The 27970-nt window shown below is 49.9% G+C and overlaps 1 protein-coding gene and 2 long non-coding RNA genes across 4 annotated transcripts in view; 1 reads left to right on the top strand and 2 right to left on the bottom strand.

Annotated features, from left to right (window-relative positions):
- TMEM179 (transmembrane protein 179) overlaps positions 1-20320 on the top strand; it is a 65359-nt gene extending 45039 nt beyond the window's left edge. Inside the window, exons 4-5 of the transcript XR_006704236.1 lie at positions 16507-16736; positions 19153-20320. The gene's annotated coding sequence lies outside the window, so the exon portion shown is untranslated. The remainder of the gene's footprint in view (positions 1-16506; positions 16737-19152) is intronic.
- Positions 3121-5775, bottom strand: LOC123582149. Of its 2 annotated transcripts, XR_006704238.1 has the most exons (3): positions 5101-5775; positions 4546-4660; positions 3121-3503 (listed from the first exon to the last, which is right to left on the bottom strand). It is a non-coding gene; the product is annotated as an uncharacterized LOC123582149 (long non-coding RNA). The 2 variants fall into 2 exon arrangements; XR_006704237.1 differs by having other exon boundaries at positions 3121-4660.
- Positions 5861-26730, bottom strand: LOC123582150. Its single transcript, XR_006704239.1, has 4 exons — positions 26474-26730; positions 6631-6797; positions 6469-6541; positions 5861-5964 (listed from the first exon to the last, which is right to left on the bottom strand). It is a non-coding gene; the product is annotated as an uncharacterized LOC123582150 (long non-coding RNA).
- Between the last annotated feature and the right edge of the window lie 1240 nt (positions 26731-27970).

The raw sequence follows: 27970 nt of genomic DNA, 5'->3' as shown, positions 1-27970 counted from the left end.
CACGTGCCTTCTGGTGGCCTCACGTTCCCCACGTGGCTGTGGGCCGGGGACACGGGTTCCTTGTCATGTGAGCTTCTCCCCAGGACTGCCTGTGATGTGATGGCTGTGACAGCTGGCTCTTCCCGGGGGTGGGGGGGGGGGGCGAGAGAAGAGAGAGACAGAGAGAGTCAGAGGGACAGAGACCGAGAGACAGAGACAGACAGACAGAGGCAGAGAGAGGCAGAGACAGAGACCAAGAGAGAGACAAAGACAGAGAGACAGAGAGAGGCAGAGAGACAGAGACCGAGAGAGAGACAAAGACAGAGAGACAGAGAGAGGCAGAGAGACAGAGAAAGAGAGAGAATGAGAGAGATAGAGAGAGACAGAGAGAGTCAGAGAGACAGAGACCGAGAGAAACATGAAGAGAGACACAGAGACAGAGAACAGAGATACAGACGCAGGCAGAGAGACACATGCAGGGAGACAGGGAGATAGAGACACAGCTGGGGGGATGTCTCTGGCTCCCCCAAGCCTGCGAATGTGCTCCCCGCACCCACCCAGAAGCCTCCTTTCCCTCCCTGAATGGGGCCAGTCTCCGTGGGTCCTGGTGGGTCTGGGCAGGTGAACAGAACACAGGGGAAGTGATGCTGTGGGACATCTCGGCCCCAAGGTCACCTTCCGCCCCGGAGTCCGGCTTCCACGCCTTGAGGACACCCGGGCCGCACGGGAAGCCACTCAGCGTCCTGGCCACGTGAGTTAGGAAGACTCGTGACATCTCCAGCCTCGGGTGCCACCAGCGCAGCCACATGGGTGTCCCTCTGTGCTGTGTCAGGGCCACCTCACCCGCGGCCAGGGGCCTCCCCGCCTACCCGGTGCCATCAGGCCCGCCGAGTCCAGAGTCGTCGAGAAATTAGCCCCTCTGTCCCCTGCCCGCCCCTGGCCTGCTGTTTGGGTCCCATCCCGCTGGGGCCCACTGCTGCCGGTGGGGGAGGGCAGGGGAGCAGAGGCATTGGGCCTTCTGTCTAAACAGCCGCTTCCCAGAGACCCCCCACCAGGCAGGGTCCCTGCAAAGACCCTGGGCCCCACACCCCATGCTGGTCCCCGGCGGACGGTGAGCGGAGAGATGTCTGCTCTCTGAGACACACGGGGACATAAAAACTGTTTCCCCGTGGACACGGAGCCTTTGAATGACATTTCACTTTTATGAACAGTTTTATTACAAGTAGATTTTCTGCCACCAGTTCCGTCAGCCGGTCCCTCGAAGGCTCCGTGTGGCTGCGACCTTGGCCCTGGCTGTCAGTGGGGGGCCCGCTAACTGGAAAAGACGTAAGGAGTCTGCAAATTGGGCGGGGGGGGGGGGGCTGGGACCTCCTCTGGAGCCCTGGGACCCCCGGGAAAGGACCGGGCTCAGGGCGCCTGTGAGGCCATCCCTCTCCCCCCGCCCTTCCCGGTCGGTCTCTCATCGGTGGCCGGATCTGGGGACCCCGTTAACATGCAGTGTGACCCCGACGCAGGGACGTGTGGAGATTCCTGGGGTTGACGAAGACGCAGGCAGGGACGGCCCAGATATCGGGAAGAGCCTGGACGCACCGGCCCCTGCGGGCTCCTGTCCAGGAGCCGCGGTGGTGCCCGGGGGGGGGGGGGGTGGGGGGGGCGGGGGAAGACGCCTCTGGGGACAGCGGGACACAGGCCTGTGGTGAGGGCCAGCGGCGGGCCACGGGGCGTGCCCTGCCACCAAATACTTGCACTGGGAAAAATTAGTAACGGGAATCAGAGGGTGCAATTCTCTGTTCCTTCTGAAACTCTGGGCAGAGCTGCCGTGAAAGCCTCGGCCTCTGCTCAACAGAAAACTTTCTTCTGGCTTCGCTTTTCAGGAGGAAGAGCCCCTACCTTTCCCCGCGACCTTCTCTGACACGGGGGCTCTGCTTGTGTTCGTCGGGAGAGGCTGAGCCCCAGGGACTTGGAAAGCTGAGCCCTCACCCTCCCACAGCCCGAGAGGGTCCCGGGCCGGCTGCCCTCCCAGCAGGGCTCAGGGGGGACTTCTGCGCAGCACATGTCCTCACGTTTGTCGAAACAGGACAAGAGAGAGACTGACGACTGAATGTGCCTCCCAGAAGTGACACATCACTTCTGCCCGACGTCACCGGCCCAGCCAAGTCAGACAGCCAGCCCCGCCCCCAACCTCCTTGTGCCCAGGAAGACGCGGGGTCCGGGTACCTGGAGCGGTGCAGTTACAAATGAGTCCACTTAAAACTTCTCCAGTGGCCTTATTATTTTCTTAAATGTTTATTTTTGAGAGAGAGAGAGACAGAATCTGAAGCAGGCTCCAGACTCTGAGCTATCAGTACAGAGCCCAGTGCGGGGCTTGAACCCATCCACGGACCGTGAGATCATGACCTGAGCTGAAGTCGGACACTTAACTGACTGAGCCACCCAGATACCCCGTTTTTTTGTTTGTTTTTGTTTTTGTTTTTGTTTTTTTTAGTAACAATTATTTTTGGACACACTGCTTGGGGATTAAATAAAACCCAACTTACAACGGTTTCATGAAATGGGCTTTATGTCTCTTGTGTCACGAGAAGCATGGAGTAGAGCAGGCGGCCTCCAAACCCGGCTCACAGATGCCTTCCGTCTTTCTGTTCAGTGGTCCCCGAAGCAGCTTTTGTCCTGCTTACAGCCTCATGGTCGCAAGAGGGCTGCTGTACCTCCAGCATTGCACCTGTGCTCCCAGCAGGGGGAAGAGCAGGGCAGAGCACAGAGGGGAGTGAAAAGGGGAAGGAAGCCTGACAACCCAGTCTCCCCCCTCCCCTGCACTTTCTGAGGAGCCCAGCCGGGCACTTTGCTCCCGTGGAATTGGCCACACGGCTCCGCGGGGCCCTCTCCGGCTACCCCGGGGGACCATGGCGTGGAGAAAGGCGTGTGGCTGCCTTGAACCCCCTGTGGGGGTAATGGTGTCCGTGCCAGGGGTCACGAGGACATCCTGCATCGTCACCGCTACTTTGAAGGCGAGCACACTCTTCCTCTTTCTTTGAATTCCCTCCTTTCAACACGAGAGAGCCCCCACCCCCGTGACAGTCGACGACGCGCTGCTCCCGCCCGCCAGCCCCTCTGTAATTAACACCGAGCCTGAGATCTGGGGAGGCTGGCTGATTAGTTTTTTTATTAAAATAATGACGCCTTCCAGGCAATCAGGGAGAATTGCGTGAAACTCAGCACTTTCCTGCTTATTTATGGCAACATCGAGCAGTGGACAGTCTCATTACCGTCTGTAAATACCCAGGGTCGCGTCCTTGATGGTGAAATATCGCCTTCCTGGACGGCGGGGCGTGGCTGCGAGACTCTTTGGGGCTATAAACCCCCTGGAAGTAATTACCATGAGCTTTGAATGGGCTTTCGAGGATCTCGTGTGGTGTTGCTGGAGGCTTTTCGGGGCCCGCAGACCCTGGGGGCCGTGCGGGCCGTGGCGGGAGCAGACCGGAGACAGGGCGCTGGCTCCGCGGACGGGTAACAGGCCCCGTGGGGCTCTGGGGAGCAGGCAACAGGTGGGGACCCTCGCTGACTCTGGCACAGCCTGAGACCACATAGGGCCATCTGTGAACTGGGCCCCTTCCGGCTGGACCCCCTCCCCCACTGGCCGCGGAGGAGGCCCCAGGGGCAGCAGCGGGTTCCTGAAGGGGACACGGTACACCTGCTTGGTGATGGAGCAGAGTGGGCGCAGCCGGGCCGATGGCACGGTGGCCGAGACAACGCCCTCCACCCCGGGCAGCTGGGCCACCTCGGCAAACGCTGTCCCACCGTCAGGCGCCCACGGCCCACAGGGTCCCCGGCAGTGGCCTGCACCGAATTCCCATCGGCGCCCCCCCCGTCCGGCTCCGGGGACGCCCCTGGTCACCGGAGACCATCCGTGGGGTCCGCTTTTGTGCCGCGTGGAGCTGGGGGGCACTCCTCCGTGAGCCCTTTCCTCCGTGCCCACAAAGGCCCCTGAGCCTGCCACGTCTCTCTTAGCAGCTGGGGGACAAGGAGGGATGTCCTGACAAGTCCCAGGCCGCCAGACCCCCGGACACACAGCCCCGCGGGGAGGTCAGCCTCCTAATGGGGCCCATCCCCCACCCTCTGGCAGGCACCACGGGCCGCACGGTGAAGTCCCCACGTGGCCCGGGTCACCGTGGAACAATCCGGACTTCTGTGGGCCAGCCTGTGGCACGTGCCTGAGACAAGTGCAGGGAGGAAGCCCTGCCCCCACCTGCCTGCACGCGGGGCGGGGCTGCAGGTGCCGGGCTGGCTCCCGCCCGAGGACCGGGGGCTTCGACGCCCACGTCCACCTGCGGGCGACCAGCTGCGCCCCGGTGAGTGCGCTCCCGGGGCAGAGACCGGGGGTGGTGCCTCTCTCCCCAAATCCCTCCAGGAAGGGGCGGAACTTCGGGCTTCGGCCGTGGGGCCTGGGGGCCGTACGTGCGAGCCCCTCCCGCCAGCACAGCGCCCGGGTGGCAGCCACAGAGCCCCGACCTGACTCCCGGAAGCCTTGTGGTCAACGGTCTCCCCGTGTCCTGGCACTTCCTCCGGCACCTGTGAGTGCACACGTCCCTCCTTCACTTCCTCTGTGGCCGGTCGGTGGCCGTGGCTCCTCGTCTAGCACCTGTGCTCTGCTTAACACGCGTTCACCGAGCGGTAACGCCGATTCCTGCCAGAGAGTTGGGGGTGCAGCGGCCGGGGTGAGGACAGGTGACCCCCACGACGTGACAGCCCCCTCCCCACCCCTGCAAGGAGGAGGTATCCCCGTGGCTGGCTGGTGGGTCCCACCGGAAGACCTTGCCGATTATGTCACGTGTTGCCCCTCCCGTGGCTCCCTCCCGGCGCCCTGAGGTCCAAGCCTCTGCGCTTCGGAAATCACCTTGCACGGGGGTCCCGCCCAGTCCGCCCCCCCAGCCAGGCTGCTTCCCGCCTCCCCCGCCTTCCTCCCGCACTAAGCCTTCGGCTGCTCGCCCGGAGCTGGGAGACGGTGTCCTATGCAGGCAGGACAGCGGGGCGACAGCGGTGCTTCCAACAACTACTAAGGGCCCCAGACGCGCCTGGGACTGTCCCCGGCCAGCGGGGGTGGATGGTCACGCTCCCTCCGCCTACCATGCCTGTTTTCCGGAGGAGGGACGCTGTTCTGTGTGGGTGCCGTGGACAGGACAAGGTACAGCACAGCCTCCTGCTTGTCCGTCCATCTCCTTTTTTCCTGGAGCCGAGGGCAGGCCGCTCCTACGGCCCGGGCGGTGGGGGTTCTCCCGAGGGATGCCAGTGGCTGGTGACAGACCCGAGCGAGCGGCCGCCCTGCAGCGTGGCCTGATTGGACGTGCTTGTTCCCAGCAGGAAGTGCAGGCGGGGCCGGGCCTCAAGGGTCACCAAGTACCCAGGTCGCCAACGGGCTCTGGCCTCTGCCCGCTCCGGGCATCCTGGTCCCTGGGTCCTCCCCACACACGGCCCTCTGCCTCCATCACGTTCCCAGGAGTGGCGGGGGGGGGGGTGTCTCAGGACCTGCTCCGTGCTCACCTTCCAGAGTCCTCACCAGCACCGAGGGCGGCCCCGCTGGGGGCGCCCCCAGCGCCCGGCTCAGACTCCCTCCCCCGCACGGAAGGGGCCCTTCCCGCTGCCAAGAAGCTGTAGACAATGCGATGGAGGTCTGGGGGATTCCAGAAGCCTGCTCACTGTGCCCTGGCAACTTTGTCACTCTGTCTCCCAGGGGGCCGGGAACTCCTTGCCACGGAGGGCTGAGGGGCAGGGAGCCCCAAGGTCGAGGAGGGCAGCCAGCAGCCCTCGCTGGGAGGGGACCTGGGGAGGTCTGGGCAGGAAGCCAGCCGTGGGGGACATGGGGTTTTACCTGGGAACCTGGGCCAGGATTGAATGGATACCTGTTTTCCAGCCCAAGCGGTCAGGGTGGCCATGTCGGTGAGTTTTGCCCAGTAGGACGGGACAGTAGGCTGGGTGTCCCAGAAGCTGACCCTGGGATGGGGTGAGGGGACAAGCCAGCCCTGGGGACAATCCCAGCAGTGCCCAGGGTGCGGTGGGGGCAAGGCAGGGAAGGCTTGTCCCGGGTCAGCTGACTGCTGGGGGCCTGGTTCCCCGGCCGAGGGCTGTCCTGCTCGAGGCCAGGTGTTTGCCCGGACTTCACAGCTGCAGGGCTGCTCTGAGCGGTCGCGCTGCATCCCTGGGTGCCCCTTGCAGAGTCTGGGCCAATCCTGGTGACCAGGAAATGTCTCTGGGCTGAGCCGTGGCCTGCACGGTGGGAAGTGGGGGTCTGTGGTGGCACTCCCGCATGACCCAGTGCAGGGGCCTTGGTGAACGGCACCCCCTGGGACCACAGGACAAAGGCGTCACCCCGGGGCCTGGGCCCACACCTGGAGGTTCTGCCCCGCCCGGCTCAGGCGCTGACTTGACCAGAGATGTCAGGTTCCCGACTCTGCTTCGGGTCTTTGTTTCAGATGCCTCCGTTATGTTTGAACTTACCTTTGTGCGCTATCCGGAACTTTCTGGCGTGAACGTTCGCAGAGCCTGTGTCTCCAGCCTTGCCCTCCCGATCCTGTCGCAGAATGTCAGGGCCACCGGAGGGGAAATTACAGCCTGCTCAGGCTGCCACTGAAGCCTCGTCCCCAACTGTTCTCTATATACCCGGTGTTGGTGACAGCCCCCAGGGAGGGCTCCTGTTCCAGCTGGGAATCACGGGCCCCCGGGTCTTGCTGTGGCATTGAGGTGTGCGCCAGCCCCGCCTGCAACAGTTTCGCGATGAGTCAGAATAAATTAGCATGCTAACGAAGGAGAACATGCACAGGAACCATCTGGAACAAGGCACGTTGTCATCAGAAGAGCCAAGTTGGTTCCAAAGCCATACTTACTGTTTCAGACTCATCCGTCTCCCCCTCCCACAACCTGAGGGATGGGGGTTAGTGCCATCCCAGCCTTGGTGGCGTGCCTACAGTCCGAGGGAGGGCACAAACCCAGATCACCTCTGAGACCGCCCCGTCTCATTGTCGAGGGGAGAGTCACTCGGCAGGGGTGCGGCTTGTGGGGGGCCCGCCTCCCCCTTGGGCTGCCTGAGAGGAGTGACATAGCCACCGAGGTGGGGGCGAGGGTAGGGACCTCAGTCCCCAGACCTAAGTGTTCGTGGACACACGCACACACACAACACGTATGCACACACTTTCACATACATGCACATGCACACTCTCGCACGTGCACACACACTCTGTCTCTCTCTCTCTCTCTCTCACTCCTTTGAGTCAAGCCTGGTGTGGTGTGCTTAAACACAGAGCGACCCCGAGCCAGATGGAGCAGCTGCCGTGGTGCTGGGGGTGCTGCAAAAATACTCAGGAATCTGCATCTTTAAATATCCAGACTCCTGCCCCCGGCGTCCGCAGGCAGGAGAATCCCGTTTTGGATCCTGGCTGCACACTGCCTTTGTGATCTCGGTCATGTGTCTCAGTTTCTCCCAGCTTCAGTGTCCCCGTTTGATCGGGGCTGATAGCAGTACACGTGCCTCCAGAGCTGGGACAGGGCTCAACACCGTGATGTAGGGAAGCCGGAGGCGGCCAGGACCTGGCAGAGGCCAAGTGTTGTCTTATGGACTTCTTCTGAAGTAGGTATGAGGGCCATTTTGTTACCTCCCGCACTGGAGTCATCCTTGTTCAGGGAGGAGGCCCAAAGAGCTGCCAGAGGAGAAGACTGGAGAGAGAGACAGGGATGGGAGGGACGGGAGACGTTCGGCTCAGCTGGACGAGGCTTGGTGGGAAGGAAGCAGGAGCTCTGACCACAGGGAAAGGCCCTACACACGGGGGCTCGGTGGATCCTGGGGTTAGATGTGTGAGGCATTTGACCATCTGAACTTCAAACTCCTTCCTCTTCCCCAGACCTTAGTGGACTCGGCTGCCACACAGGGGCTCTGGGAGGCGGGTTTGAAGAAACAAGGAAAAGAGTTGCGTTTCTGCATCTGGGTTTGCCTCGACTCACGGAGGAGAACAGTATTGGGAGCTGTGGAAGGACTGGGGTCAGCGGCCTTGGGCGTAACCCACCTGACTTTTAATGGATCACGGAGCTTGTGCAGGGCCCGAGGCTAACAAAATTGCAAACAGTGGTGGGGCTCGGCTGATGTCTGGCTTCATTATCGTCAGTATTCTTGTTATAGTCTCGCCACACTGCAATGGCAGGTGTGGATATTTATTCTTGACTGCTTTAATACAGGCATTTATGTTGGCGAAAAATATTTGAGTTGCAGAGCATGCTAATTCCCTCTTAGGCAACTCTGTGGAAGACTCGGCCATTCGGGTCAAGTTCCTACAGGTATGCAGCTACCAGCCCTCGAAAGAACTAAACAAAACATGATTTATGTAACTTGGGCCTTGGGGTTAACATTTTCAGGACTTCACATTGACATTTTAGCTATTAATTTACTGTGGTATTTCTTACAGTTTTTGCTTTATAGATTTTGATGGTGAGTTATTTGCCGCTTAAAGGTTAATCACTGTTATGCCTTCATTGGGTCTTGAATAGTTCCTCAGACCAAATTATTGTCTGTCCTTTTCAGCCTTCCCTGACCTTCATTTTACTGACCCTTTCTCTTGTGGTTTTCACAACACGTCTTTGCTATCCTTTCCTTTTGAACATTCAAGTATTTTATTTTAGGTGTACCTTGGGCAAAGAGTGCCTATTTGGATTGTTTTATTTAGAGTATTGTCAAAACAGACATGTTTGTTGAGACATCTGTTATTTATGCTCTGTTTTCCTGGTTCTTTCCCCATCTTTGGCTTTGTGAGCTGTTTACTATTTTATTTTCTCTAGTGTTTTGGAAGACCTCATTCTTATTTGTATTCTCTTGGTGATAAATTCTAAGCTTAAGATGTATTTTAAAAAGAGCTTTATTGAGATATGATTGACATACAATTAGCTGCACATATTTAAAGTGTACAATTTGATAAGTTTTGACATACATATGTTTATGAAACCACCATTACAATCACGAAGATGAACAAAAGTATCTTCATGTCCTTTGTTAAATCCTGTTCTTTCTACCTCTTTCCTCACTCCTCCCTCCCCAGGAAAACACTGATCTGCTTTCTGTCACTGCAGATTAGTTTGAATATTCAGAATTTCCTACAAATAGAATCATAAAGTATGTACTCTTTGTGTCTGGTTTCTTTCATTCATAATCATTTTGAGATCCCTCCCTGTTGTAACATCTATCAACAGTTCATGCCTCCTTATTGCTGACTAGCATTCCATTCCAAGTTATCTCTTCCCCTGTTGGTGGACATTTTAGTTACTTCCAGGTTTGGACTGTGACAAATATGCTGATAGGGACATAAACGTACAGGCACTTGTATGGACATAAGGCTTCCTTTTCTCTTGGGTAAGTATTTGGGAGTGGACGGCTGGGTCATACGGTAGGTATGCCTACCTGTTTAAAAGGCTGGGAACTGTTCTCCAATGTGTTTGTACTAGTTCACATTCTCCCCAGTGGCATGTGGGAATTCCAGCTCATCTACATCCCCACCAGCACTAGCTAAGGATGAGGACTTTGAATAAGTCTGCAGTGGTGCCTCCTTGCGGCTGTAGTTTGCATTTTCATAATGAAAAGTGATGCCGAGAATCTTCTCATATGCTTTCATTATCTGTCACTCTAATTATCATCTTCGGTTAAGTGTCCATTCAAATCTGTTGATCTTCCCCAGAGCCCCCTTTGGGTTGGGACAGATGAAAACGAATAGCAAGATGAAAGGTTAGAACCTAATCATATCAATATTCACACTAGATGAAAATGGTCTACACACCTGAATTAAAAGACAAAGACGTTCAGAAAAAAGCAAGGCACAAGTGTATGCTTCCTATAAGAAACAAAAACTAAATATAAAGACACAAGTTAGAATAGATGGGGAAAGACCTAGCATGCTAACACTAGTTGAAAGAAAACCACGTGGCTATATTAATACTAGATTTCTGAACAATGATTATTGTTAGGTATAAAGAAGGCCGTTTCATAGTGATAAAGGTATGAATTAATCAGGAAGATGTAACAATCCTAAATGTTCATGAACCTAATGACAAAGCTCAAAAATACACGAAACCAATATTGGTAGAACTGTAAGAAGAATGGAGAAATCCATAATTTTATTCCTCTTTTGATAATTGATAGAAAAAAAAAAAAAAAGAAAAAGACCCATCAAAGGCAGACTTGTAAACTATCAACCAACTTGACCTAGTTGATATTTCTAAGATACTCTGCACAACGAGTAGAAGGTACATTTTCATCAAGTGCACACAGAATATTCACCAAGACCGACCGCAGTAAGTCAATGTCTCAGTAAATTAAAAGTATTCAAATGGTACAAAGTGTTTTATCTGATTATAGCGGATTTAAGTCCGAGATCAGCGGCAAAAGGAAATCTGGAAAATCCACAAATACTTAACTAAACATAACACACTTATGAATAACCTATGGGTCAAAGAAGGAATTCAAAGAGAAATTGTGAAGTATTGTAATCCAGCTAAAATGAAAACAACATATCAGAATTTGTCGCACACCACTAAGGCAGTATGCAGAGGGCAATCGATAGACCAAATATCAGGAGTGAGAAAGGTGACATCACTTACAAATACTAAAATGATAAAAATGGTAAGGGATCTTTCTCTGCATTCATCCACTCAAGAATACATATTTCTTTATAGCATACATAAAATGGTAAAAAACAAAACAAAACCCGAAAACATGGAACAGAGTACTGACCATTTAGGCCACGACACAAATTGCAATGAATTTCAAAGAACTGGGATTATACAGATCACTTTCCGTTACCATAATGTAATCAAGTCAGAAGTTAGTAACAAAGTAAATTTAAAATCCCTCAAAGAAATTAATAACCATACTTCTAAATATATCATGAGTTAAATAAAATGTTATAACACATTTATTTGAAAATCTTTTGATCTGAACAATAATGAAGATTTTACATAGCAAACTTGTGGGAAGCCATGAAAAGAGTATTTTGAAAGAAATTTATAGCCTTGAATGCTTATATTAGAAAAATATAAAGGCTGAAAATGAGTTAAGCCCTTAGATAAGACAAAGAATAAAAATAGTAGTAAAGAAGTAGAAAAGGAAAAAAAGGTCGAAGGGAGATAAAAATAAAGATATGACTATGAATGGACTAGGACACAAAGAAACAGTAGAAAGTTTCAAATGAACCAAATGTTTACTAAAATATAAATAAAACAGGGGTGCCTGGGTGGCTCAGTCGGTTAAGCGTCCGACTTCAGCCAGGTCACGATCTCGCGGTCCGGGGGTTCGAGCCCCACGCCGGGCTCTGTGCTGACAGCTTGGAGCCTGGAGCCTGCTTCAGCTTCTGTGTCTCCCTCTCTCTGCCCCTCCCCTGCTCATGCTCTGTCTCTCTCTGTCTCAAAAATAAATAAAACATTAAAAAAATTTTTTTAATATAAATAAAACAGACAAATATCTGGCCAGATTCCTTGGGGAAAAAAAAAGAGCTAAAATGCAAAAAAAAAAAAAAAAAAAAAAAAAAAAAATTAAGAATAAAAAAGATAAAATAACATATACAGAAGATACGGTCATAGAATATTATAAATATTGCTTTTGCCAATATATTTGAAAACTTAGATGAAATGGCTGAATTCCTAGAAGAACGTAAATTACCACAACCGACTCAGGAATAAAGAAAATCTGAACAATTTTACAACAATTAAAAAATCAAATCAGGGCTAACACCTATCTCTTAAACAAAACACTGTAGCCTGCTGGTTTTCCAGGAGAGTTCTATCGCAATGTACAAGGACAGATTATTCTGGTCTTTCACAAACTCAAAGACTAGAAAGTTGGTCACAAAACTTATTCATGAGGCAATAATAACCTTGAGATCACAAGCAAACAAAGGTACGACAAAAAAAGGAAAAGAACAAAAACACAAAAATTCCTAAGCAAATACAACCAGGCTTTATCCCGAGGATATAGGGTCATGTAACATTAGAACGTCTGTAAATCGAATTCACTCACCCTAACTTAGTAAAGCAGAAAGTACATACAATCATTTCAGTAGGCACAGAAAATAAAATGATAAATGTTTACATCTCTTTAGGGGGAAAATACTCTATTAGAAAACTAGAAATAAGAGGGAGCTACCTTAATTTGACAAAGGGTATTGTTCACTTACAGCAAACGTAATTCTTAGCCGTGAAGCACCAGAAGCATTGCCTTCAAAAGAATCAACAAAATATATTTACTATCACTGCTTCTATCAGCTTGGCACTGGAGGCCCTGGTCTATAAGGCAAGAAAGAATTTCTTTGGAAAGTAAGACATGATCATGATGTGTATATAGCACAATTCAAAAGGCTCTACAGATACGTTAATAATGAAGGTTGAATGAAGTGTCCCATCCAAGATCCACGAGCAAACGTTAATTGTATTTCTGTACACTGGCAATGAAAAGATTAAAAGTATACAATTAAAAAACTCCACCAAATAGATGTAGGAATAAGTTGAAAAAGAAGTTAAGTGGGGAAGTGTACCGTGTTTATGAATTGAATTGCATGAGACATACGAATGTCTGTTCCTCGTATGCTGATCTCCGGAATTTCAGTCAAAATTTCAACAAGACTTCGAGTTCGAATTCTTTTTTTTTAAATTTGAGAGAAAGAGAGAGCGAGAGAGCGAGAATGTGTGTGAGCAGGGGAGGGGCAAAGGGAGAGGGAAAGAACCTCGAGCAGGCTCCGCGCCCAGCGCTGAGCCCAATGGAGGGGGGGGGGGCTCGATCTTATGGTCCTGGGATCATGATGTGAGCTGAAGTCGAGAGTTGGACGCTTAACTGACTGAGCCACCAGGTGTCCTCTCAACAGAGCTCTCATTCCAAAAACCTTATGAAAATAGAGAAGGTTAGGAGTGGGCGTGACATTCGTGGAGAAGAATTTTCAGGGATTTTATTAGACATCAGACGTTGACTTATACAATTATAAACTTTCCCCCCAAAGACTCCATAAAGTAAAAAGACAGGTCAGAATTTGGGAAAAGACGGAAGCAGCCCACCAACCACACAGGATTAATAACATGTGTTATTAACACATAAAAAAAACTCCATAAGGAAACAAACCAAGAGGAAGATGGACAACAGACTAGTTAATGGAGGAGGCAGCAGGAGTAGTCAGTCGACATCAAAAGAATAAATCTAGAAGATACAACTGCAGAGTGACGTGTGCATAAAATGCAGTGAGGGGAGTGACAGTCTCAGTCCACGGACAGCTACTAGTAGCTTCCATAGCCTTTTATGATCTCTGCAATTGCTCGGAAAATCACCCGTGAACCAGGGGTGAAGATAACGATGAAGGCGATGATCCGAAGGAGGGCCTACGACCGGGGCCCAGATGCCCAGCCACTTGGCAGTGGAGGCGTAGCCCTGGGCCCCGGCCAAGTCGCCCACCACCTTCCCGTCCCTAGACTTCGTGGAGGGGACGGATGCCGTCAAGCCCGGGCAGCGCCGGTTCGGGAAGGTTGTGTTGAACGGGGACCAGATCGCGTGGTTGGGCGCAGAGGTCTCGCCGCGGGTGTCTGATCGTGGAGGTCCCCACAGGAGCCGAGCTCGGGGCGCCCCAAGTACAGGCACCTCGAGCCCCCTCCTGGAGCTTCTCATAGGTTGGGAGGGACACTAGCACGGGAGCCGGGGACGAAGGGCTGGGAATGGTGCAAGACAGAGCAGCTGCGGTCCGGATGCCGGAGGCTGCTCTGGGCCCACTCTTCCCCAGAAGTTTAGGTTTCGGCAAAGCTTCTATTTCCTGGCTTTTTCAAGCGTGGTGAGCTGGCTGGGTACCAGGAAGGTGGACCGATGAGGAGTGTCAGGTTATGCCAGGGCAGGGGGGCGGCCGGCAGGTAGGGGGAGCTTCCTGTCCCCCCGCTCACGTCAGGCCTGGTCAGCTACCCCACTTGCCTCTTTGGAGGTGTGGGTGCGCCCTGGAGACTCTGCCCGCTCTTTACCTGTCTCGTGCGGGTCTCGGCTCATTAACAACCGGTGTTGTGCCCAGACCCGCCCTGGGGGCTCCCGTTAGGCTCGCAGGATGCCCTTCAGCTACAAGGACCAGGAAAGTTTGAACAACTTTCAAAACGCAAGGCCTGGGAATTACACAGCACCGGTGTGGCCACAAAACGAGGTTGGGGGTGGAGGTTGGAGGGAGAGGGAGAGAGACTTTGAAGCGGAGGCCCCCACAATAAGTGATTAAGTCAGGCGCTGTGATTTGCCAAGGCTCCACATTAAGGAGTGCTTGCCGGCTACCAGAGAGGGTTGCCCACCTGGCAGGACCCTCATCCCAAGTCACCGCAGCTCGGGTGGGGTTACGCACGACGTGACCATCCTCCTAGAGCGCTGCCCAACCTGGGACTGTGAGACCCGCGTTGCCCATCTGGTCGGGTTGGTGCCACGCTTGAGAAAACGGTTTGATATCCTGTGGAGTTAAAGATAATGCGTGCTTAGGACTCACCCGTTTCAGTCCTAGTTAATAGAGCTCAGAGACATTTTGGCGTATGTGTGCCAGAAGCTATATCCAAGAACGTTAAGGGCAGTACTGTGCATGAGAGCAAAAATCTGGAAATAACTCATATTCCCATAAGCAAAAGAATGGATACATAAATTGTGATATAGCAATACAGTGGAATATTATATAGCAATTAGAAACGAAATATAGTCAGGTTCGGCATCGTCTTAGAAACGATGCCCGGTAAAAACAGGAAGGTTCTGGAAAATATTCATGCCATGATATTATTTTTATAGACCTCCAAACCAAAATAAAGCAATGTGCCTTTAAGGATACATGTGTGATAAAATTCTACTGCAAAGCAAGGGGAATGGTAAACACAAATTCGCATGATAGTTACTCATCCAGGGGCCTGGCGTTGGGGTCGACAGGGTGATGGAGTAAGGATGGGGTATGTGGGTAGATTTAACGGTATTGGTCATTTTATTCCTTTTTCCCAGCTTTATTGGGCTGATAAAATTGTATATATTTAAAGCATACAATGTGATGATTCGATATATATATACACACACGTTGTGAAATGATTACCGCAATGAACACAATCTATCAACTCACATAATTACCTTTGTGTGTGTGCGAGCGTGCGTGCGTGTGGTGAGGACATTTAACTTCTACTCTTAGCAAGCATACTCAAGCATGAAGTACATAGTCACCGTGCTGTCCACCGGATCCCCAGAACTTATTCATCTTCCAACTGGAAATTTGTACCCTTTGCCCAACACCTGCCTATTTCCGCCGTTCTACTTTGTTTCTGTGAATGTGGCTTTTTTTTTTTTTTTTTTTTTTTTAACCATTCCGTATATGAGTGAGATCACACAGTATTTCTCTTTCTTTTTCTGGCTTATTTCACTTAGCATAATGTCCTCTAGGGTTACCCATGTTGTCACAGGGGCAAGATTTCACTGTCTTTTTAACGGCTGAAAGATATTCCATTGCATAGAATGTTTTCTTTATCCATTCATCTGTTGATAGACTTTTAGGTTGTTTCCAAATCTTGGCTGCGGTAAATAACGTGGCCATCAACGTGGTGGTGTGGTGCAGGTATCTCTTGGGAATGATGATTCCATTTCCTTTGGCTATACACTCAGAAGGGATTGCTGGGTCATAGAGTAGCTCCATTTTGAATTTTTGGAGGAGCCTTCATACTGTTTCCCCGAGCGACTGTGCCAACTTATAGTCTCCACATCCTCGCCAACGCTTGTTACCTCTTGTCTTTCTGGACCATCCGTCCTAGTGGTTGCGAAATGGTATCTCACCGTGGTTTTCATCTGCAAGCATTTCTTTGATGATTAGCCCCATTGAGCACCTTTTCGTGTGGGCCATTTCTGTGTCTTTGGAAACTTGTCTGTTTAGGTCCTTTGCCCATTTAAAAATTGGATTCTGTTTTCTTCTGTCCAGTTGTATGATTTTCTTGTATATTTTAGGTACTAACTCCCTGTCGGCTAAGTGGTCTGCAAATACCTCTCCAATTGTGTAGGTTGTGTAAGTTCCACACATCTGTGAACTGTCTACCTTCCCTCCTCTGACTGATTTCTAGTTTCGTACCGTCATGGTCGGTGACGATACGTGATATGATTTCAATCTTCTTGAGTTTGCTAAGACTTGTTTAGTGACCTCACACATGATCTATCTTGGAGAATGTTATGTGGACCCCGGAGAAGAACGTGCATTCTGCTGCTGGTGGACGGAGTGCCCTGTATGTGCCTGTTGGGTCCGTTTGGTCTGAAGTGTAGTTCAAGCCCAGCGTCTGTGTTTTGTCTGGATGAGCTCTCTATTACTAAACGCGGGCTACTGATGTTTTCTACCACCATTACACTGCTGTTTATTTCTCCCTTCGGATCTGTTATTTGCTTGATGTGCCTAGGCACTCCGATGTTAGGCGCGTATACATTTATAGTCATGACAAACTTTTGGTGAACTGAACTCTTCATCGCCATATAGTGACTGTCTTTGTCTCTTGTTCCAGGTTGTGACTTCAAGTCTGTTTTGTCTAAGGATAACCTGCTGTCATTCGGTTTTCACGTGATTGGAATATCTTCCCCCGTCGCTTCACCGTGAGCCTATGTGTGTCCTTGAAGCCGAATTGAATCTCTTCAGGAAAGTATATAGTTGGGTTTTTGAAAACAAATGAATTCAGCCGCTCTGCATCTTTTGATTGGAGAATTTAATTCATTTACATCGAAAACAATTATTCAGGTAAGCACTTGTTATTACCATCTTGCTAATTTTTTTTTCCTGGGTGGGTTGTAGGTCCTTTCTTCCTTACTGTTTTCCTTCCTGATTTGATAATTTTCTGCAGTGCCGACTTTTGATTCCTTTCTCTACCTTTTGTGCATCTCCCATTGATTTTTGCTTTGTGGTTACCGTGAGGCTTACATGAAGTGTCTTCTAGTTATAACAGTCTGTTTTAAGCTGACAACGATTTAACTGCAATCACATAAAAAAAACTCCTTACCACATTTTATATAGTAGACTCCATGCCCGGCGTGGAGCCCAACACGGGGATCGAACTTACAACCCTGAGATCAGGTGTCAGATACCTAACTGACTGAGCCACCCAGGTGCCCCCATATTTTATATTTTTGATGTCACAATTTACATTTTTAATGTTGTTATCCATTAACAAATTGTGCGAGCTATGTTTCTTTTAATATATTTTCCTTTACCGTTTTTACTAGAGTTAACTGATGTTTTAAAAATATTTATTTATTCCTGAGACAGAGGGGGTGGGGTAGGGGCAGAGAGAGAGAGGAAGAGAGAGAGTCCCAAGCAGGCTCCGCACTGACTGTGTGGAGCCCAACGCGGGGCTCAAACCCACAAATCATGACATCATGACCTGAGCCGAAATCAAGAGTCGGACACTTAACAGACCGAGCCAACCCCGGTGCCCCTGGAGCTCCCTGATTTAAACACTACCATTACACTTTATTCTGAATTTGACTATGTATATACTTACCTTTACCAGTGAGCTTTACACTTTCGTAGTTTTTCACATTCCTAGTTTACTAGTTGGTGTCCTTTTATCTTGAAGAACTCCCTCCGGCATTTCCTGTAAGGTAGGTCTGGTGGTGAGGAACTTCCTCAGCTTTGGTTTGCCTGGAAATTTTTTACCTTTCCACTTCTGAAGGACGGCTTGCCTGGAAAAGTACTCCCGGATGGTAGTTTTTTCTTTCAGCATTTCGAATATCTCACCCCACTCTGCACGGTTGCTGCTGAGAAATCTGCTGATCGCCTAATGGGGGTATGTAACGAGTTTCTTTCCTCTTGCTGCTTCTGAAATTCTTTGCCTTTGATTTTTTGACAGTTATTTTCTTTCCTTTTAATTTATTTTTGAGAGAGAGAGCATGTGTGGGGGAAGGAGGAGAGAGAGAGAGAGAGAGAGAGAGAGAGAGAGAGAATCCCAAGCAGGCTCTGTGCTGTCAGTGCAGAGCCTGATGCAGGGCTCAGACTCATGAACTGTGAGATCATGACTTGAGCTGAAGTTGGAGCTCAACCAACTGAGCTACCCAGGTGCCCCTTGATAGTTTTTTCCTTCATGTGTCTCGGCAGAGTCCGCCTCAGGTTGAATCTGTTTGGAGAACTATGGGCTTCATGCACTTGGGTGTCCCTATCTCTCCCCAGATTTGGAAAGTTTCCAGTTGTTATTTCTTGAAATAAGCTTTGTACCCCTTCCCCCTCCCCCTGGGACTCCCATAATATGTCTGTTGGTCATCTGATGATGTCCTATCCTTCTCATATGTTTTCTCCACTCTTCATTCTTTCTTCTTCTCTGGATGATTTCATATGACCTATGTTTGTGTTCACAGATTCTTTCTTCTGCTTAGATCTAGTCTTCTGTTGATGCTCTTGATTGCATTTTTCATTTCATTCATTCTTTTCCTCAGCTCCAGAATTTCTGTTTGGTTCTTTGTGAGGTTTTTTTTTGGGGGGGGGGGCTCTAAATACTCTATTTTTTATTTTTTTTATTTATTTTTTATTTATTTTTGAGACAGAGAGAGACAGAGCATGAACGGGGGAGGGTCAGAGATAGAGGGAGACACAGAATCGGAAGCAGGCTCCAGGCTCCGAGCCATCAGCCGAGAGCCCGACGCGGGGCTCGAATTCACGGACCGCGAGATCGTGACCCGAGTTGAAGTCGGACACTTAACCGACTGAGCCACCCAGGCGCCCCAATACTCTATTTTTTAAAGTTTCTATTTAGACTCCAGTTAATTAACATACAGTGTCATATTAGTTTCAGGTGTACCATCCAATGATTCAACACTTCCATTCATCACGACAAGTGCTCATCATGACAAGTGCACTCCTTAAACCCCATCACCTGTTTCCCCCTTCCCCCTGCCCATCTCCCCTCTTGTTAACCATCACATTTTTGTTTGTGTCATTTTTTTATAATTTCTATTTCTCTGTTCTCGTTTTGTTCATGTATTATTTTCTTGATTTCTTTGAGTTGTCAATTTGTGTTTTCTTGTAGCTCACTGAGATTCCTTAAAGCAGGTGTTTTGAATTTTTCACCTGGTAACTCATAGATCTTCATTTTGGGGAGGTCAGTTGCTGAAAATATATTGTGCTCCTTTCATGATGTCATAATGTTTTCTTGATTTTTTTTCAGGTTCCTTGAAGCTGTGTGTTGCTGTGTTCACATTGGGAGAGGCAGTCACCTCCACCTGGCTTTGGGAAAGAGATGTCTTCACCAGTCAGCCTGGCTAGGGATTCTGAGGCTTAATCAGACCTTTCTTATGAATGCACCCACTCTACACTTCTTGTTTCCTCTTGAGAAGAAGTTTGGAGGTTGTATGTTTTCTAGTGATCCTGCAGAGTCAGGTGCTGAGAGCCTTCTGTTTGTTTGCCTAGGGTGGTGCCCTGGAACGTTCAAGTTTGTGTGCCTTTTCCAAATCCCGCAGAATTGGGCTGGTTTTCCGTGCATGCTCTCTAGCTGTCTGCAAAGGCTCACACTTGCTGTCCACGGGAGGATGGGCAGGGAGCCAGCCACAGAAGAGGAGGGTAGGTGAGGCGCGTGAACCACCGGGGGTGCCCGTGGGCCGCTGAGGGGTTCTGCAAGCAAGATGTACCCGCTGGCTTGTGGGCAGGCTTCCTGATGGAGTCCCTGAAGTGTGAGTAAGATCTGATGAGTTCTGAGTCCTGGTTGCTGTGTTCCCAGCCTTCCTCAACTGCTCAGCTTTGCAGATCACTTCACCGTTCTGGGTGGATGAAGAAAGTGGTGGGCCTTTGGGGTAGCATCTCATACAACTGGGAAACCTGGGCACTCATTCACATGCTCTTACTTTACCACACGGGAGAAATCATTGGCTGGGGGGAGGTCTCTCTTGGCACTGAGCTGTACTGGCTACAGAGGGGGGATGTAGGTAAGGTCACTTTTTCGATGCGTCGATTGTATTTTTTCCTCCAGTAGTGTGCTGGAACTTCTCCACTTGATTCACGGACTCCCACAAAGGTACTCTCATCCATGATTAATTGTCAAAATGGATATTCCCTGTGGGGAATAGTGGTAAGAACTCAATTCTGCCACCTGACTGGTGGTACACAATAATGAGTTTATTTCTCAAGCATTGTCACATGATACACGCATCAGCTTTGGTTCTTTGGTGTTGGCTCCATTGTCAAATTCCGTGCATCAGCAGCTCCGGGAACACATCTTAACCATCCATCCAGGCGGGGAAAGAACTCCCACGTTCATTTCTTAAGTTGGTTTTTATTTCACGATGGCTTATTATTATGATATCACATAATAAACAACAAATTTGAAGGAGTTTCATGAAGTGAGTAGTCGTGTGCTATTGTTAGGACTTCCTGGATTTGAAAATAAAGCTGTTTCTTCATTTTCAGCCTCTCCAGACAGCAAAAGACTCTCCAAGTAACGAGGCGCTACAAGGCAAAGATCAACTTGAGCACAGCAAGATGTTTCAGGGTAAAAATGAAGATAAGCCTGTGACTGTAAGATGCTTACTTGAGAGTTTAGAAATATTTTAGGGCAATTTCTGTAGACCAGCGTTTCTTGACCTTGGTTCTACTGACTTTTGGGGATGGATAATTCCCTTTTGTAGGGAGCTTTTCTGTGCAGTATTGGATGTTTAGCATCATATGAGCTCTCTACTCACTATGTGACAGCTCCTCACCGCTCGAGGAGCACAATATCTTTTCAGCAAAAATGTCTCCAGACATTGCCACATGTTCTTCAGGCAACAGCAAAATCACTTCCAGTTGGGAGCCACGCTTGTAGACCCTTTCCTATAAATAAGGTTTTGTAGCGTCTTAAGGGTGATGTCCCATATACCCTGATTCTCAACCCAAGGTAGAGAAGAGCCTGTCTTAAGAGATTATAAGTTGATATATAGGAAAACCACTACAATTTGTAAACAAATTATATCAGCCTAGGCTGCAAGGGAAAGAGTTCAAAACCAAAAGCCTTTGAGCCCTCAGCTTCCTAAGGTCGAAAGCAGGCTGAGGAAAGGACTCAGCTGAAAATGTGGGCCATTTGTTATGGAAAACAAGGAAATCGTTCTAGGAATAGAGCTTAGAGTTCAAAGAGTAGAGCCAGAACCACAGAGAGTCACTTGCAGGGAACAGAACTTGTCCGAATCAAAGTACAATGCACCTGGCTGGATTTTAGGGTTGTGAGGCCCCTTTTTGGTGAGGAGTGAAGTGACAGTTATCCCATGCCCTCGTTTCATGTTGAGTGTGAGGGGGCAGATCACTTGTATCATACAGGTCTTCATAAAGAAAAACCATATTTGAGGTGTTGTACTTGAGGGTTCTCATGCACACACAGACCCAACTGAGTAGGACCCCGGACCTTGAGCTGATGCTGTAATGGGATGAGACTTTGGGGTCTTGGTTGAGGGGGGGAGCATATGTTGTGTGGGGGAGGGATGAGACTTGTGGCCAGAGGGCAGACTGCACCAGGCCGTATTTCCCAAAGACAGCTGCCACGATATCTCCCTTCCCACAATTCCCTTTTGCGGCGTGGACTTGCCACTACGACTTTGGGGTGGAACGTATTTCTAAACAGCTTTGAAACTGGGTGGCCCTGAGGCTTCTTTGTCAGAAAGCATGTGTTAGAAGTGATGCCATGGCAGTTCTGGGCATAGCCCTCAACGGACCGGATGGCTTCCTCTTCCCACTCCTTGGAAACCATTGCCGTGTAGGAAATGTGGGACCACTACACTGGGACCACCTTTCTGTGAGAAGCCCAAACCACGTCAAGGGGCTGTGTGCGGACACTGGTCTGAGGCCGCAGCTGTGCTTCCGGTTTGACTGTCGCCATTTTGGATGGCCAGCCCAGATGAACCTCACCCTCTACTGCAACTGACGGGAGACGCAGGCAAGAACAGCTCAAGGAAGCCCAGTTGAATGACAAGTCCGTGGAATGACAAGAGTTAAGAATAAAATAGCACAATGATGAGACCATGGGTATCAGGTGCCTGGCATATAGGAGGTGCTCAATGTGGCTGTGGTCACAACTACAAGGGACAGTTGCCTTGGTTTGCCCAGCACTAATCCCCCCTGTACTTGTAACAAAGCTCCAGCTCCAGGGATGGACCCAGGCTTGGCCAGTAAGGATATTCCGTTTCCTTGGCCATAACGATTGGATTGTGATTGGAGATGTGGCTCGAGGCCAGAGAGACAATTCTGGAACATTGACAGAAGCTATTGAGAAAGAGAGGGTTGCTGTGTGGTCGGAACATGGGTTCAGCTGCAGGGACAGAGGCCCGAAATCACCATGGCTGAAACACCCCAATAATAGCTTCATCTGACTTGGTTTGGTGGCTCTGCCATCCGGAGCATGCAAGAGACCTGGGTCTTGCCATCGTTCCTAGGGTGTTGTTCTCGTCCGCGGGTCCAAGATGGCTTTTCGTCGAATCCACTTTCCAAACAAGACGAGTGGTGGGATGCACACCTCTTCCTTGCAGGCTGCGGCCTGGGAGGCTTCCCACTTTGTTTCTGTGCACGTCTGACTGGCCAGAGCCTTTCCTTGTGCACCCAGTGCAACTATCAGCATTCGGGGGGAGGGGATTCAGAGAGCACATTCTAACGGTGGGTGGGATATAGGAGCCCTCAAGTGATAGTGCTGTACCCCGAACTAGTGACAACCAAGGACCATGACCCCTCCTGTCTGAAGGGTGAGGGGAGGAGGCAGGACAGGGAAAGGCAGGTGGAGAGGGCTGCTGTGACAGGAAGTGTGAACTCTGGACAAGTAACACAGCCAGCTTGAGGCAGGGCCGACATGTGGGAGCTGGAGGAATAAATAATGTGACCACAGTTTCCTGCCAGAGCCTCTCACTGACCAGACCTTTCTAGAATACAGAGGGCAAGGCGAATCTGTGGCTGTTGCTCATGTAGAGCAGACAGCAGGGTGGAGAGCTATAACAAATGGGTCTGGAGGAGCTCACAGAAGATTCCAGCAGGCCTAGGTAGACAGTCAATAGGTAATTAGGTTTATGGGTTTTGCTCAAAATTCTGTTCCAATGGGAGAAGGGGAAATGGACATTGAAAGGTGAGAAGCATATACATCCCCTTCCCCTTGGGGCTGCCAAGCTGGGAAGACTTGAGTCTGACAATGGCAGAAACCATTTGCTACCATGAAGAGAAACCCTGAGGGGAGGAGGTGGCCAATGCAGAGGAGAGTAGAAGGCAAAGGTGGAGGCCAATTGATGGCAGATCAGAGTACCTTGACTGAGCTGTGTCTGAAGTCACTACCGATGGACTTTTCAGTCAGGCGAGCCTGTACATTCTGTTCATTTCTCTTAATCTCATAGTAGCATTTCTGTTTGTTTGGCTGCATTCAGACACTCTAGAGCTTGTTCTGGGTTCTCTCCGACATTTATCTGGGATTGAAGCCAGACCACAGACTCCAGGCAGGAAAAGGCAAAACCAGGTGCCTCTGTCGTCGAGCCTTGTGCAAACAACCCAGCCATAGCTTCCCCTTCCTGCGGGCGATGTTTCTCTTACACCCAAGCAGACTGACAGCAATGACATCCGAGGACTCCTTTCTCATCCAGGGCCCTCAGGCAGAGGCTTTCTTTAATTTCCACTGAGAAGTTTAAGGGAATAAATGTTCCTAAGGCTGAGTGGGAGCCATCAGGCTTGTTTTGTTCTCTTTAGCATGTTACAACTTCTATCGATGACCTCACAGGGTTGGAATGGTCTACACCAGCTCTGCCAGGCTCTCCTGATGACAGTAGATGACTCCACAGGTGAAGAAGGCAGCATTGTCCTATGGCGAATGAAGCCCTTTGGCTTCCTAAGGTGTGACCACCCAAGGAGACCCAACACATTCCTTCCTTCCATGCTTTCCATTATTTGGGCCCATATATAGGTGAAATGTCCCAAGATATAGTCAGTGCCTGTGCTTGGACCTTTATCCAAGGTGTCTGAACATAGGTGGCACCCCAAACCAATTAAGTGAGGGTCTCTGACACAGAGCCTGGACATCAGTATTTTTCTTGAGTTCCAATATTTAGGCAAGTTTGAGAGCCACTACTCCAAGCTCTGGTCACTTCCCGTCAGGTGGGGCTGCCCTCCCAGCCTTCCACCTCCACATCATTTGCCAGGGATCCTACTAACTCAGAACAGCTTCCTCTGAGGCCCCTACAGGCTTAGCTGGGACACGGACGAGTCCTATCTCCTCGTTGACACGCATCTCCATGCTCCTGGCTGTGGTCCCCAATCCTGAGGATGGCTCTGATTCAAGGCGGAACCACTGGGACACCAGTATACCTCCTTGATCTGGATGAAACTGAAGGGGAAGATTTGAATCCAATTTTATACCAGAAGCTAATTCCAAATGGGAGGCTATAGTTGGGAATAAAATAAACTCAATAACAAGGCAAGGTCAGAGCACATCCAGTAACCCATGCCAAACTTTGGAAAGGTGGCCTCAAATCTTCTGAGGCCAATGCACAAGCCGTGGACCCAGGCCCAGGTGGGTCTCAATCTGCTAATTCTAAGGATTGCTGAGCCACACTGACCACTTCTGATCCCATAGGGATTAAAAGTATACTATGGATTGGGGTGCCTGGGTGGCTCAGTCGGTTAAGCATCCGACTTCAGCTTGCGTCATGATCTCATGGTCCGTGAGTTCGGGCCCCGCATCAGGCTCTGTGCTGACAGCTCAGAGCCTGGAACCTGCTTCGGATTCTGTGTCTCCCTCTCTATCTGCCCCTACCCTGCTTATGCTCTGTCTCTGTCTCAAAAATAAAATAAAAAACATTAAAAAAAAAGTATACTATGGATGACTCTATGCCCACAAATTTGATGACTTAGATGGAATGGGCAAATTTCTTGAAGGGCACAACCTACCCAAACTCACACAAGGAGGCATAGATAATATGAATAGGCTTATGTCTATTAAAGAAGTTGAATCCATGATTAATAGCCTTCCGGGGAAAAAAGCCCCAGGCCCAGGTAGCTTGACTGGTGAAATCTACCAAACATTTAAGGAAGAAATGGTACGGAGTTTCTACAATTGCTTCCAGCAAATAGAAGCAGGGGGAACACATCCTAATTTATCCTATGAGGCAAATATTACCCTAATGCCAGGGCCAGATAAAGAGAGAGCAAGGATAGAAAACTACAAACTGATAACTCATGAACATAGATGCAAATATCCTCCACAAAATATCAGCCAGTGAGATCCAGCAATATATAACATGTGCAAATGGAACAAAATGGCAGAAACTGACTCACACACGTATAACCAACTTATCTGTCATGGGGCACAAATGAAGTACAGAGGAAAAAAGAAAGACTTTTCAACAAAGGGTGCTGGAACTACTGGGCATTCACCTACAAACACAGAAAGAACCTAGACAGAGATCTTACATCCTCCCCCCAAATTAGCTCAAAATGGGTCATAGACCTAAATGTAAAAAATTTTTTAGCATTTATCTATTTTGAGAAATAGAGACAGAGTCTGAGTGGGAGAGGCACAGAGAGAGAGGGAGATACAGAATCCGAAGCAGGCTCCAGGCTCTGAGCCATCAGCACAGAACCCGACGCGGGGCTGGAACTCTTGAACCGCGAGATCATGACCTGAGCTGAGGTCAAATGCTCAACTGACTGAGACACCCAGGTGCCCCTAAAATGTAAAATTCAAAGACTTCTAGACTATGACATAGGAGATTCTAAGGGACCTTGGATCTGGCAATGACGTTTAGATAAAACACCAGAAGTATGATCCGTGAAGGAAAGTAGAAGTTGGATTTCATTACAATTTAAAACTTATGCTCTGAGAAAGACACTGTTAAGAGAACAAACAGACAAGCTGAGGACAGAGAAAAGAAATCTTTGCAAAGCACATATCTGATAAAGGACTCTGTGGAAATAAAGGAAGACAAACTAAATGAGAAGAGGCAAAGACGATTTGTTCAAAGTTTGTGAGAGCAAGAGACATCATCATTCGTGTCTGACGGACACTCGAAGGCAGACAGAGGAGCAGGAAAAGTTTCTTGTGGGAAAACGCAGGTCAGGCATGCAGCTCTGGCTGACCCCGACCGAGCCGGGGACGCAGGGCTCTAGAAGTGGGCGTCCCACGGGGTTGCTCAGGGAAGCCTGTTTGGCTCTCTCTGATTGGTCCCAAGTTAGAAGTGGGACAAAAAGTAAGGAAGTGTCAGTCATAAATAAAGTCTCGGCTTGGGACCTTTTGGGGTTGATGGCTACAGGGGTTAGTTTGGTTTCCTGGATTGTTGCTGGTGATGGTCTGACTCCCTGTAGGTCCGCCTTAGAGCAGGCCGGCTGCCATAGACCACGGCAGCTGCAGCTTGGGGGCCACGGTCCTGTTTTTATATGTAGTCTGTCCCTTTGTATGTTCAGTCTCTCAATTCTGTCCCAAATATATACAGAAATCTTGCTCAGCAACCAGAACACAAAGATCCCGATTACAAATGAGCGGAAGGGCTAAACAGGCAGCTCACCAAAGAAGACGTGCAGATGGCAGGAAGGACGCAGGCCCATCTCGTGTTACAGAATTGCAGATCAAAACAAAGAGATGCTGCTACTCAGTCGTTATCATGGCTAAAATGAAAAAGGAATCTGGCAGCAGTGAGTGCTGGCTAGGACGCGGAGCAGTGAGAACCCTTCTTCGTGGCTGCTGGGAATGCAAAATGGCACAGCCGCTCTGGAAAGCAGTTCTGCGCTTTCTTACGAGCTAAACATAACGTTACGATACCAGCCAGCAACGGCAGCCTCAGCGTACAACCCCCTCAAACCACGCAAACCTGCACCCGCATGGTTAGGGCAGTTTTCATATCATCACCCCACACTGGAGGCAGTCAGGATTTCCTTCAGTCAGTGAGTGGATAAATTCCATACCGTGGAATATTATTCAGCCACGAGGAGAAATGAGCTGTCGAGTCCTGAAAATACGAGAAGCCTTACATGCATATCAACAAGTTGAAAGAAGCCAGTCTGAAGGGTTGCACGCTGTCTGATTCCAACATTCTGGAAAAGGAAAAACTATGCTCACTAAGTGGGTCAGTGGATGCCAGGTGCTTGGGGGAAGGGGGGGACTACTATTTGGAGTACAGGCAGGATCTGGGCGATCCTGTAACCATAGGCATAGGACATCATGCACTGGTCAAAACCCATAGAACTTCACAGCTCAGAGCGAGCCTTCATGCACGCTAGTTAAAAGCCAACCATTTAGGTTTAAGGCTGAAGGGCTCCCAGGAAGGGCTACACTCTGTGACGACAGGATTTAACTGTGGCGCACGCATGTGGGACGGCCCCGGCGGAGGAGAGCGGGCGGGAAGGCGCTGGCCTAAGTAACTTGGGAAATGGGTGGGATCTGCAACAGTCACAGCAGGAGAAATTGTCCCCAAGTACTGGACTCTGGGTGGTAAAGCTGCTGTCCCCGGGAGTCCAGGGGCACAGTCCCATGTCGCAGTATGTGTAGACAGACCGGATCAGTAAGTAACTCGGGGGCAAATGGGAGTCAGACTTCTCACATCGCAGGGAGAATTTACACAGAAGCAGAGTGAGGATGACCCAGGGGGCGTAGATCGCAGGTGGAAATGTCAGCATGGCCTCGTGTTTAGCATGCTTTAGATACAAATGATCACTACGGAATTATTTACAGAGACGTATCCATATGCGGATTAGCACACACGCACGTCTCTGTCGGCAGAGAGGCCGAGAAGCGATGCCACCCCAGCAGCGGTGAGCACACCCAGGGCCTGGCTCTTGGCTTCTAAGCACTCTTCTCCAGCAGATGGAACCCGTGCTCCTTGGAGAAATGGCTGACCACGGGGCTGGGGCGGGAAATGCACAGGACGAGCCTATAGCAAGGAAGGGTGAGGAGGGGCTTCAACCAACGAGCTCTTTGCCGAAGGGGGCATGCTATGTGATGCAGGGCCCAGGGGCCAAATCTGGAACAATCCTAGCAAAACAAATAGTAACGGATTATGATCCAA

Source organism: Leopardus geoffroyi, chromosome B3 (genome assembly GCF_018350155.1).
Source record: "Leopardus geoffroyi isolate Oge1 chromosome B3, O.geoffroyi_Oge1_pat1.0, whole genome shotgun sequence".
Taxonomy (NCBI): Eukaryota; Metazoa; Chordata; class Mammalia; order Carnivora; family Felidae; genus Leopardus; species Leopardus geoffroyi.
This window is presented reverse-complemented; position numbering and strand designations above follow the sequence as displayed.